The 8,436-nt window shown below is 35.5% G+C and overlaps 1 pseudogene; it reads left to right on the top strand.

Annotated features, from left to right (window-relative positions):
• The first annotated feature begins 4,611 nt into the window (after positions 1–4,611).
• LOC104854650 lies at positions 4,612–5,623 on the top strand (annotated as a pseudogene).
• The last annotated feature ends 2,813 nt before the right edge of the window (positions 5,624–8,436 follow it).

Below are 8,436 nucleotides of genomic sequence, written 5' to 3'. Positions count from 1 at the left end.
GAATCTTGACTATTATATGCCTATGGGTAGATGTTTTGATCATGGCTAGTTGGAGCCCTATATGCCTCAATTATCTGTATGATAAAAATTTTTCTCCTCCTTGAGAAATGTTCTGTCATTACTTCTGTGAAAATTATTTTTATGTCATTTGTAATATTTCCTTTTTCTTCAATGACTCATATCAGCCTTATTTTATTCTTCTTTGTAATATGTCGCAGCTGCAGGATACCGTTTTCACCATCCATTGCTATTTTTATGAAAATATTTTTTCCTGGTCACTAACCACAATCCTGTCTTCTATATTTGGTACTCTGTTCTCATATTGGGTCATTCTGCTGCAGAAACTTCCAGTGGGGTTTTTAATCTCCTGAAAATGTTTCTATCTGTTTCATAGATTCAATTTCTTCACTCTTTTGGGAATCTATCATGTTTCTCAGTGCTTCCATGTTTTTAAATCGGTTTCTGCTCTTGAGTTATTAATCATGTATTTCACTTTGGACACAATCTCTCTTGTTTTCTAAGAAATTATTCCTCATTTTACTCTTTCAGATCCTCTTTTGTTTCCAGTTCAGGGAATTCAAATGGCTGAGTTTCACATTGCCCTTTGGTGTTGGCCTTTGGTGCTCTAGAAGTCTGTTTTTGTGTCTTGTTTATGTGTCTTCTAATTTCAACTGATGCAGTCTGCTGTACCTTTATTGAGGTGACTGTGCTCCTCCAGTGGGCTTCAATTCTCAAAAAGCCAAAGAGGCCTCCTTTCTGCTGTTCAACCATGTGCCAATTCCTGGGGTTCAAAATGATTGCCTTCTATATACCCTTGCTTCTGGATGGGTTTCTTGTTGGCACCTGAGTGCAGCTATAGATGATATCTTGGTGGGCCTCTGGCTAGGGCCTGCGGCATAGCTGTTGACAGTATGGGCCCTTGGCTGGGCCTGTACAACCTGGAAGCTGTTGTCTGGTTGGGCTTTTGCCTGGAGTTTGTGGGCATTTGTCCATGGTGTCTGGGCAGGTCTGATGCTCTAGCCTGTGTACCTGCACTGCTGCTGTCTGGGTGAGTTTCTGGTTGGGCCCCACATACCAATACTACTTATGACCAGGCAGGCTTTTGGCTGGGATCTGTGTGATCTTACTGATGACATCTAGGCAAGAAAGGTTTATTTTGACTCTCAGTTTGTAGTGGTTTCAGAGCAGTGAGCTCGCTTTAAGGCAGAACCAGAATGATGTAAGGCAGAACCAGAATGGCAGAAGCAACTAGGCAGAGGAAAACAAGTTGCGTTCAAGGGAGGAGGTGTATGATAAATCTCCCTTCCTGACCGCAGTGACCCCACCTCTTCCAAGCAGAATCAACCACCTAAGAGCAGGTCAGCCATGCTGTCTCCATAATCCAATCACATTTCAAAAAATGCACTTTTGAGTTAATGAAGCTTTGAGGGCATTCAGATATAAATCACAACTACTGCGTCTTTTTATTTTTCTCTTTTATTTATTTAAAGAGATGGAGAGAAGGAAGACAATGCAAAAAGAATTAAGGTGTGTCGTGAACAAAAACTAACTCTACATGTGAATTTTAATGTTATGTATAACAAACATAGTAAAAAGAATAATATAAAATTAATAAAAATAAGTAAAGTAAAACATTATGAATAATATGAATATAGAAGCCATAGTAGTGTGGGTACTAAATAATCCATAAATCTTACAATGTTTCAAGGCTGTTTATCATAGTAGATTTTTTTCCTAGGATTGCATCACTGGAGAAATTACACTTTGTTTAAAGTAAGTTTTGTGACTTTGAAATCAAATTAAAGAATAAAAGTATCTACTTCAAGGAAGTAGACTTATCTCACTCTATGCTTCCTGAATAGTTCCAAAATTTAAAATAAATTATTCCAATCTGCATATTTCTTTGTACCCCCAAGAGGGCAGAAATGTTTGGAGAATGAAAGGATAGTAGACTAATTTACTTAATTAGGAGCTCTGGCAATTCAAACTCTGAGATGTTACAAACTATAAACTCATTCCTGTGGCACACCCCAGAAATTCTCTGATCTCACCATCTGTGAAAACATAAAGGGGCCTCCTAGGGACAGATTATGGAGGAAAACCACTGGAGAGAATCCTCTGCTACTGAGGGCAGGTGGTGTTTGAAATGTGACACAAGGTGGGTATTGGGCTTTTCCTCTAGAATAATGATGCTGAGAAATCATAATATTGCTTTAGCCTGTGAAGGTGATGTGTCTGTATTTGAAAGAAATTTAGTTTCTATTGATATTTGTCATTTTCACCCATTCTGATTCATTTTCTCCTTCTGGATGCTAGAGTCTTTTTCTAATATGAATTATTTTCAGGAATATTTTCTAGAATTATTTGCTCTTAATTTTAAATTGTGCCCTTCTGTTAGATTTCCTTCATTCAAATATTCATTCATAAACCATTGAAAACCTATTGTGAGCAAGGTATTTTCTATTTATTTTGCTCAAGGTGGAGTTATTTCTCTATTTTCCCAGGCAGATTCTACATCCTCAAAGCCTTTATTCATTTCATGTTACTGGGGTTATCATTTAATCATTCCATTCACAATAACATACAAATATGATAATTTTTTCTGATATTTAATAACTACTTTAAAGCCCTTTTATGATATTCCTGATCCATTTTCATATTGAGGAAAATACTTAATTATTATTGTTTCAGAGATTGTTTTGATGTTTTCATTAAATTAAAACAAATATTCTAGTGTTTTCATGTAATATTTCATCTAGGCTTTATTTGGAGAATAACCATTGTCTATTGAGCTAGCAAATATTTAATTTGCTTGTTTATTCAGTCTTCACACTGCATACTAATCACATTAATGCCTGTTAAATTTACTGAAGCTTGATTTCATGTTCTAGTTTTGTCTAGGATTTTTATTCATTGATGTATTTAGTGATAAATCATATTAATTATCATCCTTGTGTTAAGAAATCTTCCTTCCATTCATACAATTGTTATTTCTCACTCACATTTTGTTACTCTTTTAAAATAGCTGTGGCTGGACTTTACTAATTTTGCTACTCAGTTTTTGATTTATGTTTAGGCCTATGATCAACTTGACTATTTATTATTGCATTATAGCAATTTTTGTTTTGATAGATATTAAACATAGGTACTTACCCAGAACAAATGGAACAGATTCCATCTAAGTCTCTGACTAGACAATGTTGATCAAAACATTCACACCCTCAGTGCTACAAATAACAGAATATTGTCCTTTCCTATACTTACCTCAGTGTCTGATAAGGAAATCACACCTTCTGTTCCCACAACATTGACTACTACTTCTTTCCTTTCCTCCTGTGCTTGGCAATGACTCATCACATCTCTTTGAGATTGAAATTGCTTCCTTAAGGAATACTCTCCTATTCAACATGACAGAACAAATATGCTGGATGATGCTTTCTATCTTGAATTAATTAACATTCTCTAGTCATTCATAATACTGACACTTCATGTCAGGAAAAATTTAAAACTTAATTGCAAATTTTGCATTATAATCATATTTTTTACACATAGTTTTATTTGTATAATTTTGTTGTAGTTTTTTGTCAAATTAATCGATTCATACTTTGACCATTACAGATACTAGTATAACACAATACATTCTGATTCCAGGGCATGGAAACATAAGCAATTTTTATTTGATTTTTTTCCATTTTCATAAGATATTTTTCTCTCATTTTAATCTATGTAATCCACATACAGATTTGTACTTGGGAGAATTTCCTGGAGATGTATTTAGTGAAAAATTAGTCACATCAATCATCTTTCACTAAAAAATAGGTATGGCATCCAAAAGAAGTGAGATGCCTGGTTGCTTACAGTGATCAGAATTCCACTTACATCAGCCCCATAGACTGAAGGGGAAGTAGGTAAATGAGAGTTTTCTGAAACGTTTTCATTAAGAAGCAAAAAACAGAAGTCCATGTTTACGAAGGGACCATTTTATTACATAAACAATAACACACTTACATGAAGGCATTCAGTTTTGGTTTTGTCCTAATGTGAAGTGAATATTGAATGATTCTACTGTAGATGTGATGTATTTGCAGGTCAGTTTAATTTCTTTTCTGAATATCAAAAATTTTTTAATTTCCAGCATTGTGATCCAGGAACTCTTGCTGAATAGCCAAGTTTTTACATCACCCCTCTTTATTCTGTGTTTCCCCCAAAGTGAAACCTAGCTGAAAAATAAACATTGTTGAAAACTAGCAATCAAAAAGGAAAGCCTCAACCACCCTGCCTTATCAGCAGTATGGAACAACTACTGGCCAAGAGAATAGTGGGATGTACTCTTCCTGAATCTGGGTATCATGATTAAAATAACCAGTGCTCATTTTCTGGCTACTTATCTTGTAGAAGACACTGGCCAGTTATACCTTGGGAGAGACATATACAAAGCAATTATGATGAAAGGGAGAAAATTAATAATATAACAAGTTTTATTAATAATGTAACATCTTTAAATAAGTAATCATACTGTAACAAGTAGCTTTCATAACTGTCATTTATTGAGACTATTACTGTGAATGAGTCAGTTTTGAGTAAAGCAACGATTACAAATTTAAAAATGAAATGAGTTTCAAATTGGCTCCAGGAGCCACTGTCATTGGCTTAGTAGCAGGTGAAGGAAGTCCACTCAGCAGTGACACTGTGAATGGTGCCTGCCTGTCTTTCAGGTTCTTTTCACTGAATGTTGCTATTTCTTCCTGCTCTGGAAGACAAGCCAGTGACATGAAAAGAGAAAACCACACAAATGCATCACAATTTAGTCTGCTGGGCCTCTCAGATGATCCTGTACTGCAGTGCTTTCTCTTTGGGCTGTTCCTGTCCATGTACCTGCTCAGGAATCTGCTCATCATCCTGGCCATCAGCTCTGACTCCCACCTCCATACACTGATGTACTTCTTACTCTCCAACCTGTCCTTTGTGGACATCTGTTTCACCTCCACCACCATCCCAAAGATGCTGGTGAACATTCAAACATACAATAAGGTACTACCTACACAGATTTCTTCATGCAGGTGTATATTTTTTTATGATTTTTGTGGGGATGGATAATTTCCTGCTGACAGTGATGGCTTATGACCGATTTGTGGCCATCTGTCATCCCCTGAAATACATGATCAGCATCAAATGTTGGCTATGTGTCCTGCTTGTTCTGGTGTCCTGGATCATCATTTTCTTCTTTGCCCTACTTCATATTCTCCTGCTGATGCAACTGACCTTCACTATTGGAACTGAAATCTCACATTTGTACTGTGAACTGGCTATCCGTATTAAAGTGGCCACTTTAGATATCCTTGTCCATGTCAATATCATCATAATGTATTTGTCACTTATTCTGTCAGTTGTGTGTCCCATCACTGGGATTCTCTTCTCTTATTCTCAGGTTTTATCTCCTTTAGTGAGGATGTCCTCCTCTACAAGCAGGTATAGAGCATTTTCCACCTGTGGGTCTCACCTCTGTGTGGTCTCCTTGTTCTATGGAACAGGACTTGGCGTTTACCTCAGTTCAGCTGTTACTCATTCTTCCAGTGAAGGCTCTGTTGCCTCTGTGATGTACACTGTGGTGGCCCCATGCTGAACCGCTTCATCTACAGCCTGAGGAACAAGGATGTGAAGGGGGCCCTGGGGAGACTCCTCAACAGAGCAGCCTCTCATTCTTGAACTTCCATTTAATTACCAACCAAGCTTTCATTGTGTGAACTTAGGAATGCTGAGAATTTTTACATATTACATGCTGTTTTTTCTGGAGTATATTCTCTGTCTAATTTCTTATATTTCCAAAGCACCAATAACTGTTATTGAGTACTTTTGCATTTGTTTCCTTTAAATATCTTCCTTAGTACTTTTTTTTTATACATGATTTATGAAGATTCACAGTTGGTGACTAAGGGACATTTCTGAGACTTCAACATGATGGAAGCATATACATCAAGTGCTTGTCTTGTATTCTCAAAATATTGCATGGATACCAAACTTCTTAAATTTATTTGTTTTTATTCCTGTTCTTTTCTGGAGGATATAGTGTGAAAAGTAGCAAATCAATACATTTCCCATATCAAGACTACACTTGACTCTTTATATGCATGAATATGTAGTCCTGATATCATTTTTTGAAATATTTCTCAAATTCACCAAATTTCTGACAGAAGACTCAGACAAGTATGGACCCTAATTGGTATCTTACACTGACAACACACTCCTTTGTTTGCTGTCCTACTTTTTCATAAAACCAATGATTATAATTTAAAAGTAAAACAGGAATCTACCTTTGAATTCAAGTTTACACATTATTCATAATGATATAGTGCCTTGAGAATTCTTAAATACTGTGACTTGCCCTTATTCTCATCTATTTCTGTCAATCTTTCCTTCTTTTTACCTTCCTTCATCTTCATCTAACACTTTTCTTACTTACCTTCCTTATTTCCTCTTTCTTTCTCCTTCTCCTTCATTTGGACATTTATTTGAGGATGTCGAATGGCTGCATTTCTCTTTCCAGGAGGAGTAATATTGTAACGTGTATATCCACAAGCTGTTTATCCAGTCACCAATTACTGGACATGTGGATTATTTCCATTTTTTGAATACTGTGAACAGTGATGAGATAGATGTGCATACAAATTTATTCATTTGAGTGTATTCATACAAATACATTTGTATTAGTTTCTCTTAAACAACATAATGCTGCTTCAGCCTATGACAGACAGGATGTGCTGTGATCACTGTAAAACAGTGATGGCAAACCTTTTAGAGCTTCCAATGATACAAGCAGCTCACTGTGGCATGCATGCCACATGTTCACCGCCACTATCCTAAAACTGTTTTGCTCAGTGATGTCCTAGTCAAATTTGCTTCTGTAATCATGCACTATGATATTTATACAATGAAAAAATCAGCTAACAAATGTTTTTTCAGAACTTAGTTGTTAATCATCAAATGACCATACTTGTTTTTAATTATTAATGTATATGGAAATTTAACTAACTGATGGATTGTTTTATATCTTTGAGAATAGCCAAACACTGTTTTACATTGCAATGCATAAAATTTCTAACAGGTTCCCATTAATAATTTTAAATTTTCTATTTAATAAAAATAATAGACTTCTACTGGGCGTTGTAACAGTCAAATTTCCTGACACCTTCACCCACAATTTAAAAGAAAACCCATTTAATTTGGCTCATTCTCCAGGAATTTCTGTCCATGATTGCCTGACTTTAGGGAGGAGATATGATGGAAGGGCATGTTGGAGCACAGCTGCTTGGTTCATGTTTCCAGGGAAGCACAGCAAGGAATACGCATCAGAAAGAGAGAGAGCACATAATTGGTACTCAAAGCCATGTCTCTGTGACCCCATCAGAAACATCCAGAAGTGTGATCCACCAATCCCTTGCGAGGCTCTAGAGCCAATCAAGTTGACACAGATGTGAAGTAGTATCAAATTATGCTTTTGTTTTGAGTTTATTCATGATTAAACATTTTTCACAAGTGCTTACTGGAAATTTCATTGCTTTATATGCAGAAATGTCATCAAAATTTTCATCATTTTACAATAGTGTACTGTGTTCTTTTTCTTCTGATGTATAAGATTTCTTTATAAATTCTGAATTCACAACCCTTATCAGATATGTGTTTTCAAATATCTCCTCATGTGTGCTATTTTTCTATTTCAAGTGCATTTATTGTTGTAAACCACACTAATCAACTAATGATGTGCATTACACATCTTAAAATTTCCTCCTCTCTAACAGAAACTTTAGATGTTTTAGTGAAGATTTATCTGATTCCATGACTCACAGTTGCTACAACCCACTATTTTCACTCTATTTTTATGAGGTTGAATATTTTATATTCCATATGTGATCTCCTATATTGTTTATCTTTCAAAATCTGCCTCATATCTCTTAACAGAATATTTCACATGATCATCAAGTTGTTTAAAATAGTTTTATTTTTACCAGTTAAGTTTATTGGTACATTTTAGGTGTATGAATCATTGAGTATTTGGACATTAAAACAATATCATGTTCTTATTTTTCCCCATTCCTCTGCCCACCCTTCCACCCCTCCATATTTACAAAAAATGTGCTTCTATTTTCTTCTTATTCCCATATTTTTTCCTTTCCTTTACACTACTCCTCCCACTTCCCCTTTGGGAACTGTGTTCCTATTTCCTATTATCTATGATATATTTTGATCCTTATTTACACTTTCAGATTCTCACACCAGAGAAAATATTCAATAATTTGCACATACGTGATTTCTATTTATTGCACTTGAGAGCATGAATTCAATGGACATCCATTTAGCTTTAAATTGCTCTAGTTTCTCATTTTTTGGGGGGTGACCAAAACAGAAATCCTATTTTTACATTTATTGGTTGATGGACAT

Source organism: Fukomys damarensis, unplaced genomic scaffold, assembly GCF_012274545.1.
Source record: "Fukomys damarensis isolate Sample0158 unplaced genomic scaffold, DMR_v1.0_HiC HiC_scaffold_30, whole genome shotgun sequence".
NCBI lineage: Eukaryota > Metazoa > Chordata > Mammalia > Rodentia > Bathyergidae > Fukomys > Fukomys damarensis.
The sequence above is the reverse complement of the archived record's forward strand: the minus strand, read 5'-3'. Positions and strand labels throughout refer to the sequence as shown.